The sequence below is a fragment of the Falco naumanni genome, chromosome 11 (genome assembly GCF_017639655.2).
Source record: "Falco naumanni isolate bFalNau1 chromosome 11, bFalNau1.pat, whole genome shotgun sequence".
NCBI classification, from domain to species: Eukaryota; Metazoa; Chordata; class Aves; order Falconiformes; family Falconidae; genus Falco; species Falco naumanni.
In genome coordinates this window covers 31,158,689-31,184,984 of record NC_054064.1, presented here as the reverse complement: position 1 = coordinate 31,184,984, position 26,296 = coordinate 31,158,689, and the positions used below count along the sequence as shown (strand labels likewise).

At 40.2% G+C, this 26,296-nt stretch overlaps 1 pseudogene; it reads left to right on the top strand.

The window, feature by feature from the left end:
* The first annotated feature begins 263 nt into the window (after nt 1–263).
* LOC121095712 lies at nt 264–26,283 on the top strand (annotated as a pseudogene).
* The last annotated feature ends 13 nt before the right edge of the window (nt 26,284–26,296 follow it).

Below are 26,296 nucleotides of genomic sequence, written 5' to 3'. Positions count from 1 at the left end.
CTTCGAACGCTGGGAGTGTCAGCAGGTGTGGCCAATCACAACGGAGAGGTGTAGCTGTTCGCGCCAATCACGAGGGCATACTTTAGGGGCGGGAACGCACCTCACAGCGGCTGGTCGCCTCAGCAGCCCGCGCTACAGCCGCCGTGCGCGAAGCGAGGTTGTATCCCGTACCGGTGCGGCGTGGGCCGGGCAGCCGGCTGGTACAGCCCCTGCCTGCCCTCCGCGGCCCCGGGCCCGCGCAGGAGGCGCCGCTCCGCCTCAACATGGCGGCCGCTGCCTCCTCGCGCGCCGGCGGCCCGGGCCGCGGCTGCCTTCTGGTGGTCGCAGGCGCTGCCGTGGAGGTGACGGGGTGAAGAGCTGCTGGCCTGGCTCAGGCTTACTTGTGTCTAACGTGTAGGTAGGTTAGTGTGCCTGTACCGGCCACAAATGTTGCTTTCAGAGCAGGATACAGAATTGTTTGAAAAATACTGTCGTTAAGTGAGGCAAAAATGTAAGTTCGTCCTTCTGGGGAGGCAAAGAATGGAAGGCCCTTAAGCACGAGGCTGGTGAGCAATTGTTTCACACATTCTCCAGGCTGGGGGGAAATATGCCCCGCCCAGTGGCACAGGTGGGATTGAGAAGGTCAGTGGCAGTTTTGCCTCTTTTTAGTTCATACTGCCATTTTTCCCCTCTGCTTAGCCTAATAGGCTGTTATCAGAACCAGCCAAAACCCACTAGAGCCCAGCGTCTCCTGGGTGGCAGTGCTCACCCTGCTAGCCCGGGTGGTGAAGGAGGCCTGGCAGTTCGAGGGCCGCTGCCGAGCTCCTGCCCAGCAAGGCTTCCACGCCCCTGGCAGTGTGCAGGGCATGCTGCCCAGGCTCACCGGCAGCCCTGTAATGACTGCCTGCACAGTACATCAAACACCACCAGACAGGCACCGTGCATGTTCATCTTTGGTATTTCACTACATGATGTAAAAGTACTTCTTTCTTTGGTCCGTTTCAGAAAAAAACTTGCTTTCTTCTGCTATATTTGTTTCATAGAAAAAACCTTCCTTATTTTATCAGATCTTGGGTATGCCTGGTTCAGATCTTGAATACCCTGCCTCACACACCCCAGAGAAAAGACTTAAGTACCTTACACTAGGAAGATGTGATTACTCTGTCTCCTTTGCTGTTTCAGCACAAGACCTTCAGTAACTTTTCTCTCCAACAGCCTCTTTTACTAATTGAGTTGAACAGTTATTTTTTGTTAGCTGATTCTGTTGAAGATTCTTACATTGCCTCCTACTGAAATGTGCAGGATGGCATTAAACACATCAGTGTTTAGGTCAGTCTAAGAATTGACTAACTGGAATAATAGCTGTTATAGGCACCATACGCTCTTTTTTGGCTATCCTGCTTTAAGATACATGCTTTAATTTTCTGTTACTGATTCTACTTTGACTCACAGAGATTAAAATTGTGGTGGATGACGTGGACAGTATTTACATGACTCTATCTCCTTATAATGCTGTCCGGAATTGATAAAAGCTCGAAAGTAGACTTTAATTTCTGGACACCCTTTGACTGTTTCCTTCACCGAAGGTTCTTAAAGAGATTTGGTTGCTATGAAAGATTATCAGAAATCCTTATGAAAAATAGAGTAAGGAATAAAAGCTTTTACTATAAAATCCCACAGAGTTCTGTGCTAGGATTTGTACTGTTGAGTGTGCTCATTTTAGGTTTTTAATATTTTTGCTTTTTTATGGTAGCTGTTGCTAATTTTATTTTTTTTTACCCCTCATCATTTGCTTACTGTTTCTCCTTTCTGTAATTTCATGTCTTTTCCCTCTCAGGAACATCATAGCATGTGTCACTTACTACCAACCTTCACCCAGTTTCCTATGTCCCATTTCACAGAAACATAATTCTGCATTTCAAGTTATTGATTTCGTATGTTCTTTCTCTGCAGATTCAACCTCTCACACTTGTTTTCTTTATACAGTGTCTACAGGCAACTCCTTTTTATCCTGGGTTTATGCTACATAAGCCAGGGAGCAGCAAAAGCCCACTGCCTTCTAGGGAATATGGAGCCAAGAGGGAGAATGCAGCCAGTGGGGCAGGGGCTTCACCAGCCAGGGCCTCATCCCACAGTATCCAAGCAAGGCGAGCAGGCAGGGCCAGGGCTGTTCAACCCCGAGTTCAGATGATCAGGCAAGTTTATGGTGATGAGGCAAATACAAGGTAAAGCCCGGAAGGTAACCCGCCGGTCAGGGTCAGGCTAAGAGAGAGCAGCCAGAGTTCAGGCACAGTCCCATGATCACCAGGCAGGTGCACAGCAACAAGGCAGTTCTGAGGTCAAGCTGGGAATTCAGTCCACAGGTCACAAGTCCACATCAGTGGAGTCCATGACCAGGCACAGGCATGACTGTGACTCCGCTGAAGGCGTAAGGCTGAGCTTAAATAGAGTGGGCCAGGGCAGCAGGTGTGGATGGAGGCAACCAACTGAGGCTATTCAGGTCTGTTTGTGCACTTGGGGCCCTGACAACATACTCTGTTTCAGTGGGGTTGTTTTCCATACATGCAAAAACTACTGCAGAGAACAGCTTTCTACTAGAGGGCTAAGACCCCTGTTTCAGGGTTGCTCCTCATTCAAAAGCATCTGGAAAATATTATTTATATAGGATGGCTATGCTGGAAAGGTATTACAGACTGTCGATAGCACAGGGAGCTTGGCTGGTATCTGTGGGAGAGGCGTTCATCTGAAAGACAAGGCAGGCTACACAGGTTTGGTAATCTGGGGTTATGTCAGAAGAGATTGGCTGACCCATGCACTCCTGGTTGGTGCATCCACGTCAAACAGCTGACTCCAAATGACTGAGTGCTCACCCAGATAAACTCGTATTAGCACACAGCAAGGATCTTTCTAAGCAAAGCTATGTTTACAGCATACTGAACTCTACAAAAAACCAAAATACAAGTACATACGGAAATCTGTGTAGCTATTTTACATCTTTCAAGTTGCAGCTGCACAGGGGCACAAGGAACACAACAGCACTGGCAAACTATGCTCAGAGATCTGCTGTGGGGCAGATGAAGGGCAGCTATGTAAGTTATGTAGAGTCAAGTGGTTTGGTTTTATTTTTTAAGCCTGAAAATTTCTTCATGAGCTGCAGCTTACATGAATGTGTGTCAGCAAATTCTGGTTTTGTGTGAATCAAAGATTATGACCTATATTAACATTCTAGAAATGGGGAAGACTAGCTTGGCACCTCATGCCAGGACTGCAGTTCAGTCTCCTGATGTCTAATGTCCACTGTTACTACATTTTAAAAGTCAAGTTAAAGTACTAGTTGCAACAGGAACTTAATTAAAATGTGTTCACTCTTTTTGATAATGAATCCCTTGCCTTCTTGACAAAGCATCTGGCAGTCTTTCAGTAAGGGTTGTCTACCTTCCTTAACAAAAAAGAATGGCATTTGCTACAGTAAGTTAAGTTGCTAGGCTTATAAATCTGATTCCTAAGGATTTTTTATTTTCAATGGGTCTTACATTATTATATTCAATAATATGAACAATATTTAGTTCGGACATTATTTGGTGGCTTGCTCAAGAAAGCCACATATCCAGACACTTGAGTTTTCCCATATCTTGTGTGGCAGATATGCACGTCTGTTGTAGTTTAAAAATATTCTTGTTGGAAAATACTAATCTACAGGACTGCATCGAAAAGGGATTTTCTGAGCACTTGGGAACAAAGACGTCAGAATGTAAAAATACCGAACAGTGACACTTGGTGGTTAGTTATGTAACTTGCATGTTTCTCACCATTAGAATACATGAGATGAAAAATACCATTTTTTCAGTCATATTTAGTAGCTAATGTAATTTATGGAAGTCTGCACTTCCCAACGATCTTCCAGAAGTTTTAGAAGCATTAAATAAGCCTCATGATGTTCTGTGGCACAGAGGCATATTTGAATTTTTCAAATGTAGAAACTAGAAACTCACCAATTGCCAAAATGTGTTGAGTTAATCATTACACAATACAAACTGATTTGATACATGCTGTATTCTCTGGGCCACGTGTCCCTTCACATCCTGTCATAATCTCTTACATCTTCCTGGCATATACATTCCTACTTCCTTTAGAATCAAGCTATATGTGTATTGGAAGTTACTATGTTGTCACGAAAAAGGCATTGGCTATCTGTTTATTCTCAAATGTGTCCAATTTAGAAGTTACTGTTATCAAATAAAGATTATTTAGCATAACTAACACCTAAAAATCGTAAAATATTAAGAAAAAAGCCGTTAATATGAACTCACATTATTTGACCGGCTAAAAATTACCCATACCTTGCTGGTCTCACGCAGGTTTGTGTTTCCTGATGGCACAAGAGATTGTCCAGGCTTCCAAAACCAGGAGGTCACTAGCAGTCAGCACTCACAGCCTTGAGATTACAGCTGTAGCCCCAGGGCCTGCGGGCTCCTTAGAAAGTTGCCCAAGAGACCTGTGTCAGCTGTAGGAGTCATAGCAATCACTTGCTTACTCCATTCAGGTGTTAAAGCGGGCAGGGAATGACTTCATTATTGCTTTCCAATCTCTCCATGAGTTGCATTTTACAAGACATGTAACTGGCAGGGCAGGCGGAAGTACAGAGAAAATCATACTCTGAAAAGGAGCTGTTTGGGCACGTGATACCAGCTTACTTCCTTAGTTCCCGAGAGGAACAGCTCGAGGAGGTAGAAAGAAAGGCTAAAACCAGAAACAGTAAAAAGAGACAGCCCTGATGGTTGGGGTAGGTGACTGTTTCAGTGTTAGTGCCTATGCTTTTCTGTGGGTTTTGTTGGGGGCAGGAGGTATTGCTACTGGTGTTTTAGGCGAGTAGGAAGATACAGGGTATACAGCATATGTCTATATTGCACAGTTGGCCAACATCACTGGCTACTGTGCTGTGTTTGAAGGAGATCCCATTGCTTTTTCTCTAAAGAGGCTTTATGGTACTTTCCAGGTCAATTATGCCCTGAGGGAAATGGGAGCAATGTCATGATGATGCGTGTACAATTTTTCACTAGGTAACTTAAGTGTCTGTTTTGTTAAATACTCTTGAAATATTTTGTCTGACTGTTATAGGAGATGAAAGTAATTATTATCTATTCATTATCAAAATAGTAGGAATTCTGGATATTTTGTATATTAATTTTGAAAATTAATACTTTTTAAGAGAGTGTATTCATCAAAGGAGTCTTGTATCCAGGCTTTTCTGAAAGGTAGAAATATTTTCACATGGAATAAGCATCTTTCAAGTATTTTCACATTAGATGGAAATACTTTCATCACTTGAGGCCCTTTCTTGGAAGTCATTCAACTATGAGAACACTCGCTTTTAATAAAAGACTGCTTAAGCCAGTGGGATTCCTGGAATTCCTGCGCCATTTATGCTCTTCTTTACACTTTTTTTAGCACATCTTAATGAACATTTTCTTTGATCCCCACTGACTTAATGGTGGTAAGAAATAGTCATCTCATTAAAACTAGGAAGGCTGTTTTACAATGAATTTAGTTTTGACTGGAGTAATTTCTGGGGACCTTGGTTACAGACTCTCAGGTATAGTTACCTTAGCCCATGTGATACTGTCAGTGTGTATATGGAGTACAAATGCATGTACACCTGTTATACATAATAATAATATCTATTATAGCAGTTTCAGGAAAAAATGGCAAGTACTTTACAAATGTTAGTTAAGGTTTATCATATGTCAGTGAAGTAAGTATTGATGAACTGAAACAGATGTTAATTTAACAATATTGCTAACAAGCTATGCAGATCACATTTTATTACAGAGAATACTAAATTGCAATAGGTCTCTATGTTAATCTCACATGTAAGAAAATAAACAAAACCTGGCAGGATCCCTGTAGACAGTTTTTTATCTTTTATTAGCAAGAGAAGGGGAAAGGAGCTGACTGGACAGGAAGGCTGCTTGGACTTGATCTGACACAATTTTTAAGCAGCTTGCCTTAGGGACTCTTCAGAGCCACAGGCTCTGAAGAGATGTGGCTTCTTTTTGAAATTATGCATGTGAATATTTCTGACCAGTCCACTGTTTCTCAGTTTTCCTGGGGAAAGGAAATTGACTTTGCAGAGTCAAAAAAGAAAAAGACAAGATAGACTATATGAGGAGTACCTTACCTGGTCACTCCTTAAAGAACTAGAAAAGATGAATGCAAATAATGATGGATTATCTCTGCTTTAGTATAATGTAATTCTGGGGGGTGGGGGGTGTAGAAAAAAGGTGGAAATAATGCCACAGAGCCTTATTTATAAGTTATAGAAGTTATATATCGCTTATAACAGAAGTTGTGATATCTCATTAAATTCCATAAAAAGCTATACTGGAAACAAAGCAGGTCAGAGGTGGAAAACTACCTATGTTTATAAAAAAAGGCTGTGACCAGATCTTTGTAACGGTACTTTTTGGCTTCATAGAGCAGGAGAGTAAATGGTTAACATCTTTAAGGAATGATCTACCTCAGTTACCTCAGGGAAACACCTCAGATTCGGGAACTTTTATGAATGGTGACTCCAGCAGGAGAAAATATTTACACCTCTACGACAACATTTTTCCTCAACGAGACCTCACTTTGTCACTGTAACTTTTCCTCCTAGCATGCTCTATCGCTGCCTTAGTTGTTTCCCTAACGTTTGTCAATCTCATATCTATGTTTCTCTATTTCTGGCTTTTTGTTTACTTTCTCACAGATATCTGCACTTCTATTTTAGTACTCTTATCTTTTTCAGTGAACAAGGTCACAAGCGAAAGTGGGCTTTGGCAATTCCAGTATTAGCTGGCTGACGTTAATTGACATCATGGAACTGTTTGCACTGTCATGGTAGCAGCTCCTGGCTTTACAAGTTCACATATATTAAATTTCTCAGATACAATTTCAGTTGGTGCCTTAACAAGAAAATGAGTACTAGGATGTGAGCTGTGACAGAGACTTATTTGTCACAAGCAAATCCGCATTCAGACTTTCAAATCTCGTTTCCACAGGTGCACTGAAAAGCAGGGCAACGCTGTAACTCTTAAGGCGCTGGTTTGGTAGGTGGTCCTGTGTCCCAAGAAGACAGTTTGGTTTGTAGATTCTGATCCTGAGATTGTACTTGCACTTATTTAATATTGTGCACCAAATACCTCCAGTTTTCACCGCAGTCTGAGATTACTCCATGAGTAGGCTCATGAGCATGTTTAGTTTCAGGATCAGGGAAATCACAAACTTTATTTCCAAAAAGAAGTAATCCCTTTAGCTTGGTTCTGTGCCAGGGTACTGTATGTAGTCTTGGACAGAGAAACTAATTCTGGTAATATCTCTAATCTCCCTAAACACAAAATAATTTTCAAAACTGCATCCCATTGTACCTATTTTATACTAGTATCTTGTTTTTCAGAAGCATTATCATCAGCATAGAAGATTCACTGAATAAAACGTTAATAACTTATTATTTTTAAGTGGGAAATTAACAGTCATTAAAGAGTATTCCTTTCTCAACATCTGTAAGTTGGTGGGGAAAATTACTAAAATACATGATTTTAAATGGAGTATTTAAGTAGTGTTCTTTAGTTGGAGAAGGAAAGTGATCAAAAATAGAAACACTAGGTGAAAAATGTTGTAGCTATCACTTGCTATAAAATAACACAGAAATGTCTAAACCCCAACCATAGCTACACAGAGTAGGATAGCGCTATAGGTATGTAAAGCATGAGATATATTGTTCTGATACCACAACTCTTCTATATTAAGCTAGTTAGCATGCACCTGACAAAATTTGAGTTCAGATTTTCCATCATTTTTATATGAATGTGATTTTCCTTTTTTTCTTTGAAAATAAGTCTCTGTCTGCCTAAAAAATTTGAACACATTTTCTTTCATATTTTAAGGTTCTCTTGATACAGCATATTTCAAAGAGTGAAAGCCAACTCCTACAGCAGGGGGGTCGAGTCTCTTGTTGACAGATTGCTTTCTCTAAGCAGTGCCAGGGAGGTTGCAGTTATTTTTATTGGCATTTCTAACAAAACTACGTTTTGCACTTGGATCATTTTTTAAAGATAGAAGTTATTATTGCCTGATTTTACTAGTCATTTGCTTATGTTGCCATTTGAAGAGATTTCTGTCTTGCTTTCCTGATGCTCTTCACTGACAGCTGGTCTGGTATGTTTTGCTCTTGCATAGGAACCAGGTTCACAGTGGTTCTGATGGCTTAGCTCCTCGTTTTAGCAGAACACTGTGAAGCCTGCCTACGTATCCAGCAGCCACCACTCTTACATCCCAAGACGGAATTAGGTCACAGCTGGGACACACTGGGAGTGCATAATGCAAAACTCCACCTCAGTCGAACTCCCCTTGATTTGTGTCAAATGCCATTACGTAGGCCCTGCTTCAGAACATTGCTAGGAAGTGTTATTTCACATCTTCATACTTCTCAATCCCATCTTTATATTTCTCAGGCCCAGTTTTTAGTTAGGCTTTTGCAGAGTAGAATAAGAAACTTGGTTTGTAAAATTGGGAATGAATAATGCAATAATACGAGTGATTGGCATGAACAGACCTGTTGGCTTTGATGGGACTATTCGACTATGCAAAATAACTTGGGCACTAAGTGTTTGCCAGCTCAAACTCCAAAGCCAAAATGACAAGCTTATTATCAGCAAACAGTATCACTTGCAATGTAGTTGTGCTTTAAAGCCTCAACCAAAGATCTAGCACCAAAAATCCCAACCTACAGTTAGACTAAATGGATCTGGGATTGTAACTTTCAGGCATGTTCTGAGACCAAAGAGGCTGGCAAGGCAATAGGAGTAACTGGCCTCGGGCAATCATGGTTTTACTGATGTAATGTATAGATTATAATTTTATTGTGTCTATGATCTTTCTCAAAATATTCTTGAGCTACATGAAGGGAACCTGCTATTATTTAACAGTCTTTCTCTGGCAAACGGGTATGGTCAAATTCCATGAGTTAAGCTTAACAGAGTCTCACTTTCCCCATTAAAGACTGGGTGCTGATGGAAATGCAAGAAGACTGCATATTCTCTGCTGCTCTGCATCTAGCTGTGCATGGGGCAGGGGGAAGTGCTTTGAACTGTAATGGTAACTTGAGCAATAATAGGTTTAGAGTGACATAAAAAATGGAACTCAAATCCAGCTTATTGAAACAATGCAGAATTTAGCATCCAGTTTCCAAGACTAGTGTGTCTGTTAGGTAAGGGCATAACGCCTGCAAAAGAGCCATAGTGCTATGCATACAGCCCCTGGCAAGTAGAAGGAAATCTGGGCTCATTTCATCTTCACAAAACTTTTATAATATTTTTGCTATTATTTAGTTAGAGGGGGGCTTACCTCTGTATTAAAACCATTCAGATCCTTTTTTGAGTTAGTACTAATCAATTGCTCAAATGGCCTAGCTAAAACAGATTTAATGTGTTCAGACCAATTTTCCAGTGTATAAACATTCCTGTCTAAAATAATCACAGGAATAAATGACATCTTTGTTAGCAGCCTTTATGAATTTAACAGAGTTAAATTGAGCAAAGTAGCTGGGAAAAGGTTGGAGAGAAGGAGCTGTGCTCAGATATTTGGGGAGTACATTGGGGCAAAGCACTTTACTAGAACAGCCTGGAGAGGATGCTACTGCTTAGACTGTGTCAGTTCTGTGGATAAAGTAACGGCTCCAGCTTCTGCATCTGTCAGTCTGGCACCTTTAATAAGTAATTAAATGTCACTGTAGAATTGTATACATACTTGGATAAATAATAAATGACAGCTATCACACTAGCATGCGAGCACACATGCATACCCAGGGCAGGAAATCACATACAGCATTTCATTTGTTGCCAATTTATCTGTAACAAAGTGAGGAAGATGCCCTGGGGTCTGGTGACTAACAAGGAGCATTGTTTATGCTACAAATCCCATCCGGTTATTAGTCTTTGAAAAGTGCTTTGTTTAGCTTATCAGTGCTTCAGCAGGAATGCCAGGGGCATTATTTTTGTTCTAAGTGTATTTCTGTTCCAATATTACTGACTCCCGTTCCACCCCTCCGTAAGAGGTTATGTGTTACCTGAGGGCTGAAAATTAGGCATGTGCTTCAATGCCTTGTTGAATCAGGATCAGGATGGTTAACACTGCACAAAAACCAAGCCCTTAACAGGTTTCCTTATTAATTTTGCTGCATTAACAGAAGTCAAGCCTTTCTTAAGTCCCATGTATATATGCCCATCAATTAAAATTATTTTAGCATGTTAGACTTTCTGCTTAACTTCCCCACTTTACTTGACAATTGGCAATATTGTATTACACAATCTAATTCTGCAGTTATGCAATTCCAGAGTATCATAAGTGTCTGGCAAATTTTAAGCCTTTTACAACAGTACTGATAAGCTGCTACTCTATCAGATGATCAAAATACCTGTAGTGTGCCCTTGATCAAGTTAATATTTAAAAATAGTAATGCAATTTTTAAATTAGGTTCAAGTATCTTTTCAATTATGTTGAACGTCTTTTGGAGGGAGATTTCTACAATGTTTTAGAAAGGGAGGGCTGTTGGGTTTATTTCCCAGGAGTCCTCTGCTTTGTTAGCAGATTTGCTTTACTTGAGGGGAAAAAACCCAAACCACCACATTTCTTTCATAACCATAATTTAGAAAACCTGACAGATCCTTGCCATTGAGCAACTAAGTTGACAAAGACACGTAGCTGGCCTTAATGAATGATTTTACACCACCACTATCAGCTGGTGTAACTCATTCAGGTCCTCTCAGACATCTCTGGAAAGAGGAATGGTAAGCCCAACTTTGTGTAGTTCTTCTGAACCATGGTAGGAAGTGTTCATTAGAATGATATCAATAAATAACCAAAGTATTTATTTATACTTTTAATCATGAGATTACTTTTGGAAAATCTACATGAACTGATTCTTCCTTTTAAAATATGTCATGTTTTTAATTGCCTTGTGATTAGGATAAATATGTATTGTCAAAGAATGAGCTGTCCAGTGTATCCTCCCTGATCATCTTAATTGTCCTTGTAATTGAGGCACAGAGCAGTTGCTCACCTATCAAAGGAATCTGACCAAGAGGTCACACAGTATTATGCCTTCCTAACAAGTCTGAACCTCAAAGCAAGGTCTCTTTTACTTCTAAATAATGGCACATGTTCATGGAAACATAAATAAATATTTGTTAGCACTTGAATCTGCTAAGTGCTTTTTAAACTTTAATTCTTTCTGTTCAAGCATGTTGATGAGAATGAACTCATCACTCATGCTTTAAAATTAAATTTCCTTGTGGTAGAACTGAAAGATGTTGTGAGCTGAGGTGTATCAGAGAGATAAAGGTTTATACCAAGGAGCTTCTGGCAACATAATCAACAACGTGATCACACCTTTCATTTTGCATGCAAGTATTAAACATTTATCAAATCTAGTGGCTGTATTTCAGTACAATAGACTTGATTCTGCAGAGTTGTACTATAATTATTTGTTGTATATAGTTGTACTATAATTATTTTCTGAAATGCTCAGCTTTCATTTTAAGCCAAAAGATGTGTCCAGATTTGAAAAGATCTCCTTATTTTTCAAAAATCTGACTGTTATATAGGGAGCTTCTGGCCTTGAACAGAAAGCCTGGCCCCTAATGAGATACCTACATGGAGAATTCTTTTGCAAATCTGACCCCAAAAACAAGTAACAGCTGTGGTGCTCACTGAGAAAGGAATATAAACATAAGGGCCTGATTTTAGAAAAACTTAAAACTATTTAAAAATAAACACATAAACTTTCCATAGTCTTTGCCACCCAGCAAATTTAAAATTTGACATAAAATACATCGTCATCCATTGCAATCCCTATAATCTTAATCAAAGTCTTCAAAAGTCATCTGTCTTATATAAGCATGTATGTCACAGTACATTCAGCTTTCTTCTTGCTAGTTCGTGAACCTGGAGGCGTTCATTTTCCTTCTGTACTTTTTACATAGGGAGTCACTTTATGTCCATTATTGAATTTAGGCGCATGGTCTGGTGAAAACTGCTGCTGGTGTGCATTGGTGTGGTGGTGAGGGTTTTCTCAGTGGACACGGTGATCGAACCAATTTGGTCAGTGAGAGCACTATGCCAGCATCCCCTATGTGGGTGATGGCTTTCACCACTGAGAATTAATTAAAAGGTGACCAGTGCCACCTCTTGAAAATTCAGAGCCCTGCCCAGTTCTTTCAAAGAATACTCTGGTGCATTTGAGAGGATGCTGGGTCCCCAGCTTTACAACGTAAGAGTTGAGACATGCCCTGTGTTTAATATTACTGTTGGCTAGTGACAGGCATCTCCAGTACTTGGCCTGGGTGATTTAGGTATAATCCTTACCTGTCTCAGTCTCTGTCTGTGCTGGATAAGGTGCTCAGGAGTCTAACTCTGGAGTAGGGAATTCATGATGGGGAAGATACCCACAAGATAGGTATTGCGGTACTTAAAATTTGAGGTGGCAGAGTTTAAGGCTTTCTCTGGATCTTTGGAGTCTAAGTCTGGTTTTGACAATAATTTGCTTCTGAACTTTGGAATTTGGTTTTGGTTGTGTGTTGTTTTGTTGTTGTGGGTTTTTTGTTTGTTTTGTTTCCACCAAATGAAGTAAATTGGCTTCTACTGGACTATACATTTTACCATCCCATTCTGGCTGTAGCATGATTCCCATGAACATGGCTTAGAAACACCAATATTTTATCGGTTTTAAAAATTACTCTTAGACAAAAGCTGACATTAGCTGTTCAAAATTAAGAAAATTGTATGGAAAATCTTGACTTGGGGTATCTTCATATAACATAATGGGAGTTGTGGGGCTTTAAAGTATGAGGAATTCTTCAGTTTCCCTCCATCTCAGATTTGGGAACAGACTCATTTCAAACTTCACCAGTGTGAGCAGTATGAATCCTGAAGGAACTTCCCAACTTGATCTTCTGTGCCAGCTTTGTGGCACTCTAATCTGACTGCAGCTAATCAAGGTACTAGAACATGATGCTTCTGCTGAGAAATGATGCAAGTTTATCTCACTTCTCCCACAGCAGAGATGTTTCTGGCAGAGGAGCCTAATTTCAGTATGCTACTTAGAAAACTACTTCCATAGCCCCCGTTTTACTCATCAGAAGTACTGCACAGTATCAGTACGGCATTGTCCAGGCCTGGGATTTTCAAAAGGGAGATAGGAACCAAGATTCAAACACAAGGCTATGAAACAGTAGCTTTTATGGGCACTCTCAGAGTTTCCCACCTAAAATGTTAACTGAAATGACAATTTTAATTGTGCTGTTTGTAACTACATGTAGAAAACTACTGCATGAGAGGAAGCTCCCTAAAAATCTGTCATTTTATGCAATCACACTAAATATTTATTTTAAGACACAAAATACTAACTGCCATAATCACTGTTTCAATTGCTAATTCAATCTGCTAGTTCAAATGTTCAAAGGCTGGCTCAAGATTTTGAAACGGGTAAATTAATTCTGGCAGACTCATAGCTATGTCAGATATCATCTGTCTTCTGTTTCTATCAGGTCCAGCTGGGTGGTCCCCTTATAACCAGGATAAAGTCAACTTGAACACCATTTTGAGTTCTTGGACCCAATAAATGAGAAATTTGATTATGTGCATATAATCTATTAAAAATAAATGAAAGATGTGGCATGTTTTTCTTAGCCTGTCTACTCAGGACAAGGCTAAGTCACTGATGTCTTTGCCGAAGGTGACCCCAAGTCTCTTTTTTTCCCCAAAAAAATGCTCTGTTAAGAATGGCTATACCAGTTCAAAACCAGGGCAATCTGCCCTCTCTGCAGCAATGGATGCCTAAAGAAGAATAAAGAAACATTAATGATGCTTCCCCAGAATACTCTTTCATCATCTAGTGATTTATGGTTCAGGAACTTCCTCAGTCAGGTGCTACCGTTGCTTTTAATAGTACTTGATGCATAGCACCTGTTGAACTCAAATTTCCAGTATCCCTAAGAATGTCCACTGCTTAACTGCATATGTAAAGAACTGCCCGTTTATTTTTTTTTCCTCTGAATCTGCCACCTGTTAGTCATACTGCAAGAGCTGGTCGAGTTTCCCACCTTGGGTCACTCAAAGAAAAAGAAAATAAAAAGCCCCCCTGTTTTGTGGTACTGGGTTTGAATGATTTTTCTTCATTGTATACATGCACATATCCTTCACCTAGTGTTGTTAGTGCAGGGTCATTGTCTGGGTCTTTTCTCAAATTCGTAGTCCTAACTCAAACTGAAGTGCTGTGAGAGCAGAGCTTGAGCATTTTCAAGGTCTCAACAGGGACCTGCACTCGGCTGATGAGTTTCCAGCCCCTTTACCTCGTAGCTTACCTCAGCAGCCAGGACTGGTATCATATGGCAATGCATCAACATTCAATTTTCCTATTTTCTAAACAGCACAAACTCTGTTTCTGTGCACTTGCTCATGTAACTCAGCAGAAGATGAGTCATCTGGAAAAAAACTATAATCATTTGTCCCCTAGGAGTCATATAGTAAGTTAATTACTGTACAACACATTCTGATACAAAATACAGGAGCAGTTTAAACCTCTTGAGGTTGCAAAGCGCAAGAGAGCTTTTCAGAATTTCCATTGATTATGGTCTGGGAATGCTGGGTTTCCTGTGACTTGGTATCTATTGCATAATCAGGAACACATTTGGCTCCCTTTGTTGTATGAGACAAGCTAAAGATATGTGTGTATTATTACTCTGCACAAATAAAGAGTAGAAACCTAATCAGCTTATGTCATGTATGCAGTGTTTATAAACACAACTGCTCTAGGGCAGTTCCTCAGCTGATGAAAACTTACTGCATCTTGTATCAGTTGAAATAATGCTCTTCTGAATCAGCAAATACCCCACCACTACTGCATGGGAAGTAAAAATTTAGGAATGTGATGTGCCATATGAATTTTTAGGATTGTGTTAAAACCTGCTTATTTGGAGTTCATGTGTCAGTGTACTGGACTGGAATCAGATCCTTGCTCTGTTTATGTTATTCATATCCACTCATCCCAGCTTTGTTGGGCTATTGTGTGGTTGTTATCTCAGTAGGAGATAATCTTATCAGTGCATAGAGAGGAAAATCTGAAAACAGCGTAAATGCCATCAGCATCTGAAATATTTCTGTTGAGAATCAGAAACAAATACCTTTATAACTTCACAAAAAGTAAAGGAGAAAGACTTTTCTCAGTAGTTATGGCGTGTTGTTTTAAAACCTCCAGTTCTTCTAATTTACAGATCCTCATTATAGGAAGGAAGGGCTGGTATTAAAGGTGCTGATTTAAAATTACTGATTTGGTGAACTCGTAATTGTAGACATGCCTCTGGCAAGAGACCCGGTTTCCTGAACACTCATTTGGCAGAGCTGGATGATGGCATCTCTCTTAGAAATACTACATTAGAAAAAATAATTACTTTAAAATATCTTTGTCTATTGTCAAATGAGCTTGAGTCTTCAAATTAATTCTGAATATTCCAGTATTTGACATGCAAAATACAGAATCTATTCAATTTTCTCGTTATAAAAACTTCTATAAATACATCAAATCTTTGGAAGTGTATTCATTGATCTGTCATCAGGTGCCAGGTACCAACCAGGTGTTGGAAAATAGATAGGTGCCAGTCAGGTATATGAAAAACAAATAAGAAAAAATCCAAATCGGGCAACAAGGGACAGCAGGCATACAGTGATACTGTAATCTCAAAGTACGCCATTGTCTCATCTGAATGCCTGACTTCAGTAATGCAAAAATAATACCCATTCCCTATAATGCTGGACCTCTGTGATAGTTAAGAAACATGTGAAGTTCATAATTTTTTGATCAAAATACAAATTAAAGCTGTAATTTACACCGTCTCCTGTTAAACCTCACTAAGCCTGCATAGGCAGTGGAGGACAGTCAATAACCTTCAAGATGCTGCCTTAAAATAAAGGAACTTCCTTGGAAGCTCCCTCCCAATTTCAGAAGTGCTCCTCTGGTTCTGGGACTGATAGAAACGTTGAAATAACTTTATCTTGAGAAAGAAAGGACACTAACCACACCATTATTACATTTTCTTCAAAGACTAATCTCATCGTAGTTACGGCAGTCAAACATATGGTCAGATGTAAGTTTCTCCACAGTGTGCTAAAACTAAGAAGGCAGGTCCATCATCCATTACAGACCAGCTAATGCATCATAATAAAGGTAGCAAAACCTTTCCATGTGGTAAGGAATCAATAACAAGAACAGCTATTTTGTCTCCAGTTGTATCAAGCCATCCTGGAATAGATGAATATATTGGCAAACAGGCTTTTACTGCTTACAGGCAATGATTTAGGAACAAAGACTGGAAGACTAACGTACATCCTTCAGTCTTTCCCCTCCAGAAATATGATAATACACTTTGGAATTTAAAATGCCTCTTTATCATTTCAGAGGCTTACAGAATTCTTAGCTTCCCACTCTAAAACCAAAGCTCAATATTATTTTTAATTATAGACTTCACTAAGCAAAGGGAAGGATTGATTGGAAGCAATTTATTTACTTAAATAAAGGAGTCTCTTTGCTACGTAGCCTATGGCATACACTAAGAGTACCATTCTGCCACCCAAGGAAGGCAGAGAACACACTGGACTTGATTTTAGTATATTTAAGTGATAGGCATAGCTACAAAGGAGGAAGAAATACGGTAATGATTAGTTCTGTGTGACAGCTATACTTAGTTTCTGTGACTCTCTGCTAATAATAGTAAATTATTATTAATGAACTGAATATGTCAATCAAAATACTAATTTACTGAAGACTCTGTACTACTACTCTTCCAGGTCACTCCAAATTTGGCAACATAGTAATCACAGTGACTTCAGCTGCCCCATCTGTCTCCCAGTAGAAACCAACTGTGGACATCTATTCTGTGGTAAGTTCTCTGGACTGGCAGTGCAGTGTTCATACAGGGTACTACATAAAGCACTCCTCAAACAGAAATCTCAAGTCCTGTGTAAGAACCAGGACCAAGCCCCTCTCCCTGGAATTAACGTAAGTGCTCTCACTAGAAGCAGGAGAAGTCCCATCTTTATATCAATAACTGTATTTTTATTTGCTCATTGCTTTCACATCTACAATGTGCCACTTTTGAAATACCAAAGAAGTCTTAAGATGACAAGAAGTAACAGATCATCTCACAGGATACTGTTAAATTACAACACAAACTCATGGAATGGGTAAAATGCACCAGAAAACCACACAATGTATATTCAACTGTGAAAAAAAAAAAAAACTATTACAAAAATCAACAGTCTAACAATCATACAGTTTGTAACTGTGAAAGCTCAAGACATAAAACCCAGGAGGTCTTACCTTCAAGTGTGAACTCACTTCTGAGAAGACAGCTTGTCTTTTTAATCAGCAGCAATAAAAAAATCCAGCTATACCATAAAATTAACTCTGCTTGTATTTATATTGGTGAAAACTGGGAGTAAGACACACTGGACTTAGGTCTGATTCGGTTCAACAGACTTGTTTCCCGTGTAAAACATTTGTCTAAAATAAAACAGAAGTGATCTAGAGCATGAAGGCATAATTACATTGGTTTGTAGTCCTATAAAAGCTTTATAAACAACTAAAATAATATATACTGAAAGTCACATATTAATTGAAAAAGTGAGTTTCTAGTTGTGTATAAACGTTCTTATAATCTGTTTATTGTTTTTCAAGTAAACCCATGTGGTCATACAGGAGAAAAATATGCAAAGACATCTCATCATGATGTATGCTCCAGTCCAGCATCTGTCTTAACAGGAAATGGACAGACCCAGATTTAGAGGGTCCTTCTGTTGAGGCTACCCATGGTGTGCTCTCCTGTCCCCCTCCTGTGCATTTATAGTCACTGGATAATCTAAGTAAAACCATAATTCTCTAGATAAATGTGTCTGCTAAATGCCTTCTTTGAGGCTGCTAAGCCATATGGTGAGGATTACAAAATTTAAATGATTTTTCACAGGGAATACAAGGATGAAGCATAGAGTAGTGGAGGGAGTTACGTTCATAATTGCATTTATAAAGAGGATTTCAGTATTTCTAAGGCCCACATTCTGCACTAGAGGCAGTGTGAGTTTTGCATCTGCTCTGAAAGGTGGCAGGATAAGGCCACCAGCATACTTGGACTGAATGTTACTTCTCTCAGACCTCTGAGATACATCGTCCACTGACTTTACAAGTGAAGTTTACAACCTCACTGCTTCAGCTGCTTATCAGGTTCCTTGCTGAACGCTGTCATCCCCACAGCATGGCTGGCAGAAGAGCACTGGAGTTCATATTCTGATGAGGCTGAAACTGCCCGTGAAGGTTCTTCAGGGCGACTGTGCAGCACGAGACCAGTAGCCTCTGGCAGAGGGGCAGGCAGGCAGCTGGAGGCAGTACTGTCTGATACTGCCACTGCAAGTCACATCAGAAGACACTGGTCAGAACCATAAAGCTCCATTCTACTGCGCTGGCATTTTACAGAGACCTTAAAGCAAGTGCAAGTTACATTTACAAGCCATTGATGCTTCTTCCACCGTGCAAGAGCGTTATAAAAAGACCTAAGCACAACGGAGAACAAGGGGCTGTGTTGTTAATGCTGGTGCAATAAAAGCACAGTTTTATCTTTAGGAAGTGTCATTTTTCTCTACACTAAAATGACTACTCACACAGCACAACTCCTTATCACCACTGCCGCTATCTCTGTGCTCTGAAACCACAACCAATCAGTGGATCACCAACAGCAAGGGACACTTTGTAGGGCTCATCTACCTCATGAGCGACACCATTTAATACTTCAGGTTGTTTCATGTTTTCATAATAGTGTTTTATAACATACAGGAAAAGGATGCTTTGAATATAACTCACTCCAGGACAAATGGTAAGTGTATGGCCTCAAAACGTGTTTCAAATAATGTTGTGATAGTTAATAATTTCAATACAAAGATAGACATAACAACAAAGATCATCAACTTTCCTCTTTTGCTAGCCTGGTTAATTTTCCCTTTTCCATCTGTGAATATGACATAATGATATTTTACTTTATTTTGAGATCTGCAGAGGAGAAGAACCATACACAAACTTGATATATTTTATTATCATTAGCTGTATAAATTTAGCTGGGCTTTAGTTTCCTCAAGTACATCACCATTCACACTCTGAAGCATTGATTCCAGTGCAATGCATTATATATGTTATGACTATGTTTATATAGTAGAAATGGCCTCTGTAACATGTCTGTTTTTCATGCCTTAAACCAATAAAACTTTACATTGGGCTTATCAAAACCATTCTGTGTAGATTTAAGTCTGTTGTGACTGAAATCGGTAATAAAACTTCTCTTGATGCCCTGTGGAGCAGAGCTAAGGCAATGCTGAGCTCTCTTAATAAATTCCGCTCTGGTAAAAGTTTTATTTAAAAAATGTGGTCAACCCAGAGCTTTTAAAGAAGATTAATGTGGACTTATAAAAAATGTCTGATTTTATTATTAGTAGTAATTCATACAGTTTGTCCTGAAGTTTTCCTTTTCAGCTTCAGTTTGAACCATATGTTCAGGAAGTTCAACTGAAAAGCGATCCTTGAGCAATATTATTTCTTTCTAATTAACAATAACCACAGAGGTATTTTAGAGAAACCTACAGACTCCCTCAGAAGGTTGTGTAGCAGGCCAGATTAAAACAGGATTTTGTCTATATTATGAAAAATTCACTGAAGCCCAAATAGGTCAACTTCAGAGGAGTCCTTCCTTTCCTGTTCTACTAAACAAAGGATTCTGCATGCAGCAAATTTTAATTTCCATGTGTTTTTTTTTCTAAAAGCCCTTGAAGAACTATGGGATCCATCAGTGCCCCGTTGTCATCGCTGAGACTGAGCACAGGCACAGCAATGCAGCCATGTGGATCATGATACGGGATCTGGACCCACTGGGTCAAAGCGGTTCTTCGAGTCAGGTGTGATGTTTGTCAAACATGAAAGTTCAAGCAAAAGCGGGAAGCTGGCTGCCAGACTGAGTATATACATACCGCATGGGGATTTAAATATAAACACAGCCATGTGCCCAGCCAACTGGTCTGGATATGGAAACATAATAGAAGAGTCATAAAGCACACAAATGAAAACAAAAGGAAGAAGCACAAGCCAGAGCAAGGCTCATAAAAAATATCTTTTGGCCAAATTTAACATCCCTAGTCTGAGTATATAAGATGTAACAGATAGCATCATGAACATTTTTATACTTGATTTCAAACACGGTTTCTCTAATAATCCCCTTTTCAGTGACAGGGTGGGTGCAGAAAACCCTGCACTAAAAAGCACGTGAAGATTCCTTGTTATAATACTGCTTACAAGAAACTACTTGCTGATTACTTTTAAGAACAAAGAGCATTTTCCAAGGCAATAAAACAATTCCAACAAAATGGCAGTGCAGCGTTCTGCTTGTTTTCACTGGGGTCCTTGTCAAATTTGATCAGTTTAAATGTTGATTCATTTTTTTCCCCTGACCTGTCACACTGCACACTGCACCCGGGAGCTGAAAGTCAAGCTGTGCTGCTTCTGATTAGATGCTATTTGTGCTTTGCTGGTTTTGCTGTTAGTGCCAGCACTGACATTCATGTATGTCAACCACCACTGTCAGCTATATGTGCCCTCTAATCTTACTGTCCTCAGACTCTGCCCTCTTTCACACCTGAGACCTCGGGATGTTGTATTTAGAAGTTAGCAGTTGTCTGGGTAAGGAGAATTGAACAGAATGCAGCAAGTCACTCCTCCAGAACTGTGCATTTCCAGAAGGGTAACAGAGTTGAAATACAGTTTGATACCTGTACGATACTTCATCACCAAAATACATGTTGTGCCACCGGGAGTCTGCATGCCCAGGCTGTCCCTTGGCTGTGCACGTTGGTTTATCTGGCATAACTGGCGCTCATAACCCCTGAAAGCCATACCAGCTCTGGAGGAACTCCACATTTATGTGCTGCCTTTGTCCACAGCAGCCAGCACTGCGCTCTGAAGTGTGCCTGTATTCCTGAGTGCTTCAACAACAATCCAGGGAGCTTCAAGCATAAGATGCTACCCACAGGAAAAGAAACTGACTCAAAGTCTCTCTTAGGAAGCCCATGCATGGCTGTATATACCAGCATAGAAGAGCTAAGGCTCTGGTTTTGCACAGTCGCTTTGCAGAGTAAAACTATGTATTAAAATGAAAGAATTACATTTACTTTCAGAGTCAGTTGTAGAAAAAGGGTTTATTAATTCTGACAACTTCCTTGTAAACATTAAATATGCTCAAATATATTTCATGCATCTTAATTTCCTTTTTGTTTGTGGGTTTTTTTTTTATTTTTTTGTTTGTTTGGTTTGTTTTTTTATTTTTTTTTGTTGTTGTGTTTTTTTGGGGTTTTTTTTGGTAGGCTCCTGTCTGATCACATACTGGAAACATAGTCCCTGGTTAGCAGCAATAACCTGCCCTCTCTGCAGACAAAAGATGAGACTTAACCTCCATCTCCACATACCATTATGATACATATAAAAATGACAAGCTTGTGCTCTTAATAGCAACTTTGTTTATCCTCTAATTTTCTGTAGCGTTTCAAAACCCACTTAGACTTGAATGACCCTGCAGCCATTCGCATTTATCATTTGACACGTCATGTCAGGCAACTCCGTGAAATATTAAACAGGCCTCCAGCATTTTACTTTTGCATAGTTCTCTGGGATAACACTCCATAAAAAGCAATATGGAAATTCCTAATCTCACCTGACCCCAGTCAGACGCTGCCTGTTGTACTGGAAGGTTGGATGCGGGGTATAAAAGGAAAATGTTCTTGCTATTGTGGAACTGCCGGAGCTGGACAAAGGTCCAGTTGCAAGAGAGAAACTACAGAGAGGCACATACTACAGAACGCTGTCCTTTATACTGGAGATTAAAATCCTCTGTGCTAATGCCAATCTTATCTTATGAAGGTGGTTCTTCTGGATAACATCTCTTGTGAAAGCAACAAGATAAGCCAAGCAAACAAATTGTACATGACATTAGAGATTACAACAAGTGTTTCTCAGGGCAGCCTCGACCCGTGAGTATTTATACCTCCACATTTACCCAGTTAGTAGTGCAGAGGATTGAAAGAGACCCAGCAATGAAAACTAGTTTGTATCATTATGTGAATTACCTTTTACACACTTACTGGCAATACTGTAGTGGAAGGGTTACGATCCACTGCTGGGTCCAGCACTTTCTGGTAAAGGTGCTTCTTGGAGTTCCTTAGCTCGGAGCAGTTCTTCTGCAGTCATCCTGGCAGGGAGTAGAAAGCAGTGTGGGATGAAATACAGGAAGCAAAGCAGAACTAGAGATGGTCAGGCTGGAACTTTCAAATATGAACTTGGATTTGAACTCCAGGATTTTAACTTGCCTCTGAAATTTCAAATGTGATTCCAGCTTAGAAGCAGCTGTTTTTTACCCCAGGTATTGCCAAATTTGAACAGTCCATGCTGGCTCTGCACTTTCTTGAAGTGGGAATCCCAGCTGGTACAGAGACATGACAGGCAGTGGAAATGATGTGAAAGATGAGGGCTGAAGGCACAAGTGAAGCCCAATCTTGACAGGACGTAGAACATCACCAAAGCAAATCTTCCTCTCCTGTCACAACCTAGTAGGGGTCCTGAAAGGACTGTGGAGTCTGTTTCGATCTATGGACTAGACTAAGCACTGTGGAGGGCAATATTATTTTTCAACCCAACAACCTAGCATTAATGAAGAGGAATAATCACCCAGTCCTATGGTTCCTGTCCACAGCAAGGCAAGACTTGAGGCCTCATTTTCAAGCATTCATATCCTACACTTGATGCCAGGTTTTAACGACAGGCATATACTCAGTGCAGCCATTAAGGCTCAGTTTTCAAAAGGATCCAATATCAAGCATAAATACTTTATTTTCAAAGTGCTAGGGCTGCAGGGATTCCTTTTAGAAGTGTGCCGCCAGATACTGCAAAATAATTGAACAACATAGGTGGATTTGGACAGCACAGAAAGGTTCTGCATTCAAGAAACTGGAGTCTAGAAGTGCTCAAGAGACACCTTGAACCAAAAGAACTGCATGCATCAAATGCAAAATTATGTCAGTCATCTGAATATTTAGTTTGCAGGTTACCTTTATGACATACAGTTACTCCTGACTCTTGCCTTGTGAGGAATCTTCCACTTGGGGTGGTCTCATATGGTTTTTTTTCCTAAGAGTTGCCATTTGCTCCTTTGGAACTATCATATGCTTGTCTTCTCCATTTGACATGAAGCCTGGGCCTCTCTGTAGGACACTTAGAACAGCTGATGACATGGTGGTTGTTTCCTGTCTTTTAATTTGCCTGATAAACATTTGTCAGCAAATTGCACCTAATGGGGTAAATACAGCAAGGCCTGCAGCTCAGAGCATGCTGCCAAGGGCCTGACTGCCTCAGACTTGGGAGTCCTTGGTCAAAATTAATCAAGCAATGACAGGCTTCTCTCTGCAGGCAGCGTATGATGGATTTGTCGTTCTGTGGCTGACAAAGGCTGAAGCAGGACGCGGTAATACTTGCCGTGGCCAAGTGATTCGATGTGCAAGCACTTAGGCGGCTAGTTTTACCCTGTATACTCGCTAGACTCTTTCATGCTGCATTTTTCTGTAACTTATCTTCATACAAAGTGCGTGAATTGAAAATGCCTAAAGCTATGAACAGAGCTTAAAATTACAATGCCAATCAACTTGCAGCTGAAGGGTTTTACAGCTCTTGAGCTTTAACATTTTACATCTTGGCTCAATCTGAGCAAAATTTTCATTTGAGAACTTAGCATACTGTACAATTTGCTAAGTTTGCTAAGTCTTGTATAACACAAGGAATGTTAGATAGTATCACTACAAAATCTTGTATCAGTGCTTCATGTTATCACAGCTGACTACACATCCACTGGAATACCGATTTTTTTACAGTTCTGCAATGAGTACAATCCTGATTTTGAAACAGATAATACGATACTGGTAGTTACACTGGCTTGGAAGTAAAAAGCAACTATAATGTAGAAGTATTGCAAGGGGGAAAAAAGCATTTAAAAATCATGCAAGAAATGTGAACAAATCTCTGGGTAACTTTCGTATAAGCCTCTGCAAGGTACACAGCTTCCTTGAACTCTGTGCATCTAAGCTTTGTAACAAAGTCAGCATGACTCTCCGCTTCCTTCCTAGACTTCTTCATACACTCCTTGTGATTTCCTTGTAAGTCTTGGTACCAGTTCAGCCAGAGAGATCAAGGCCAATTTTATGATGAAGATATAAATAGCAGGAAGTTTACAGAAAGTTTGCCCAAGTTGGGGGGTGTGTGTGTGCATGTCTGTTTGTGTTGAGCTGCAAAGAGTTAAAAACGCTGGTACAGTGCCAGACAACCCCACACATCAGTCCCTATATAATCTGTACATTTGCTAAGTACTTGGAGTCAGTGAACTTCATTTTTACATATGAATTGTACATTAAGCTTTATGAATATTTATTGCTCACAATACTGGTCTCCAACTGTTCTTTCCTTCTACATATTTTCAGCCAACATATTTTATTATGCCCTCAAATTCTAAGATATGACATACCATTATGTCGCAGTCATTTTCTTGCTTGTTACACTCTTTTTGTTATGATGTTTCTTCATTTTTTTTTTCCCATCAACTTTCATTGTCTTTAATTATGTCCCTGAACTTGTGAAGCTGTTTCTTTTAACAATGCATACTTTGGAAACTGCAACAATTGCTTTTCCATGAACTACAAGGCAGGAAGTGCATTGTTTCTTTAAAAAAAATTACCAGATGTTTTTGAGTGCTGACTGCTAACATAAAAAAGCACAGAAACTATTATTTTCCAAGTTCTCTAAGTGTAATTTTGTTATTGTGTAACTTCTGTTTGCATTTAACTGGGAATTGCAGTCTATGCTATGCCAATACTAAAAAAATGGAATTTCTACCAAGCTAAGTGTATAAAGATGGAGTCCATCTATGTGAATACAGACTCCTTGGAAAGAAACTGTAGGTTGTTTCTCTTGCATAATACACTCACCAGGAGAGCGGCAGTTAGCAGTTTGAAGAAAAGAAGGATCCTCGTGAGTGACCTACAACAGAGTTGTAGCTGATCTGAATTACACTCTTCTGTCACCCCTTGCTTCTTAATCCGCTCCTTCAGCTGGGGACCCTAGTTTTGCTTTTTAAACAGAATTGTATCTTTTATTAAGAAGTAACTTGCAGGTGGCAGAGAAAGAAACAATTTCTGAGAGAATTTCACTGGCAGTGCTTGGATCTTGCAGGATCAAAACGATTTGTACCGTCAGAGGTGAATCATTTTTGCTGTATACAACCAGCATGTCCACACTCTCCTTGCACACCCAGTTATGCCACAACCTCTTGTCATGAACCTGGCAGTACCTTGTGGGACCGACTATCCTGGGCAGCCTTCAGAATCACCTGGGAACAAATAAAAGCCTTCTGTTGCCTGGGTTTGGCCAGCGGGTTTCTGAGCCCTGACAAATGCAAGTCTAAGGAAGGAAAATGAACCCTCGCTCCCTCTGCGTCCCCTGTACCTGCTGTTGCAGAGTTCAGCTCTGCAGCTGGCGGCCCGTGTAGGCACATGTGCTCTGAGCTGGGCCTGGCTGGAGCAACATGATGAGAACGGACAGGGAGAGCTGGGCTCTTCAGGGCTGACTCCCCGTGAGGCAGCTGGCAGGATGGAAGGGAACCCACCTGCATTATGAACATATTTTCAGTGACTGCATCTGCCTAACTTAGTCCTGCAATGTCAACAGCGGGCCATTTCATATCTGCGCAGTGATTAATGCTCACTGAGGGCAAGTTACTTGCAAAAGACAAAATGGCACAAATTATTGACAGCAAACCGACTGCACTGCAAGAATGGAGGCCAAAAAAAGAGCAGGAAACAGAAGAAAACAGAGAAAAAGACTGCACAGCTACAAAAGCGATTCTCAGATATCAGCCACCAAAGAAGAATTATAATCAGCTAAAAAATACAAACCCAAACGGAACTTGCCAATGGAAATCGTGTTTGGGTCTCAGCTGTGGCAGACACTAAAATAAAAAAGACCATGCGTGATGCCAGGTGTAGTTACCTGTGAAAAGCATGGCAAAGGGCAGCGATCCAAGTCCCTTGAGTCATGTCCGTTGTCCCTTGTGCTGCTCCTGCTTGTGGCCAGTCTAAATACAGCCCCTGGGGTACCGGCAGCTGG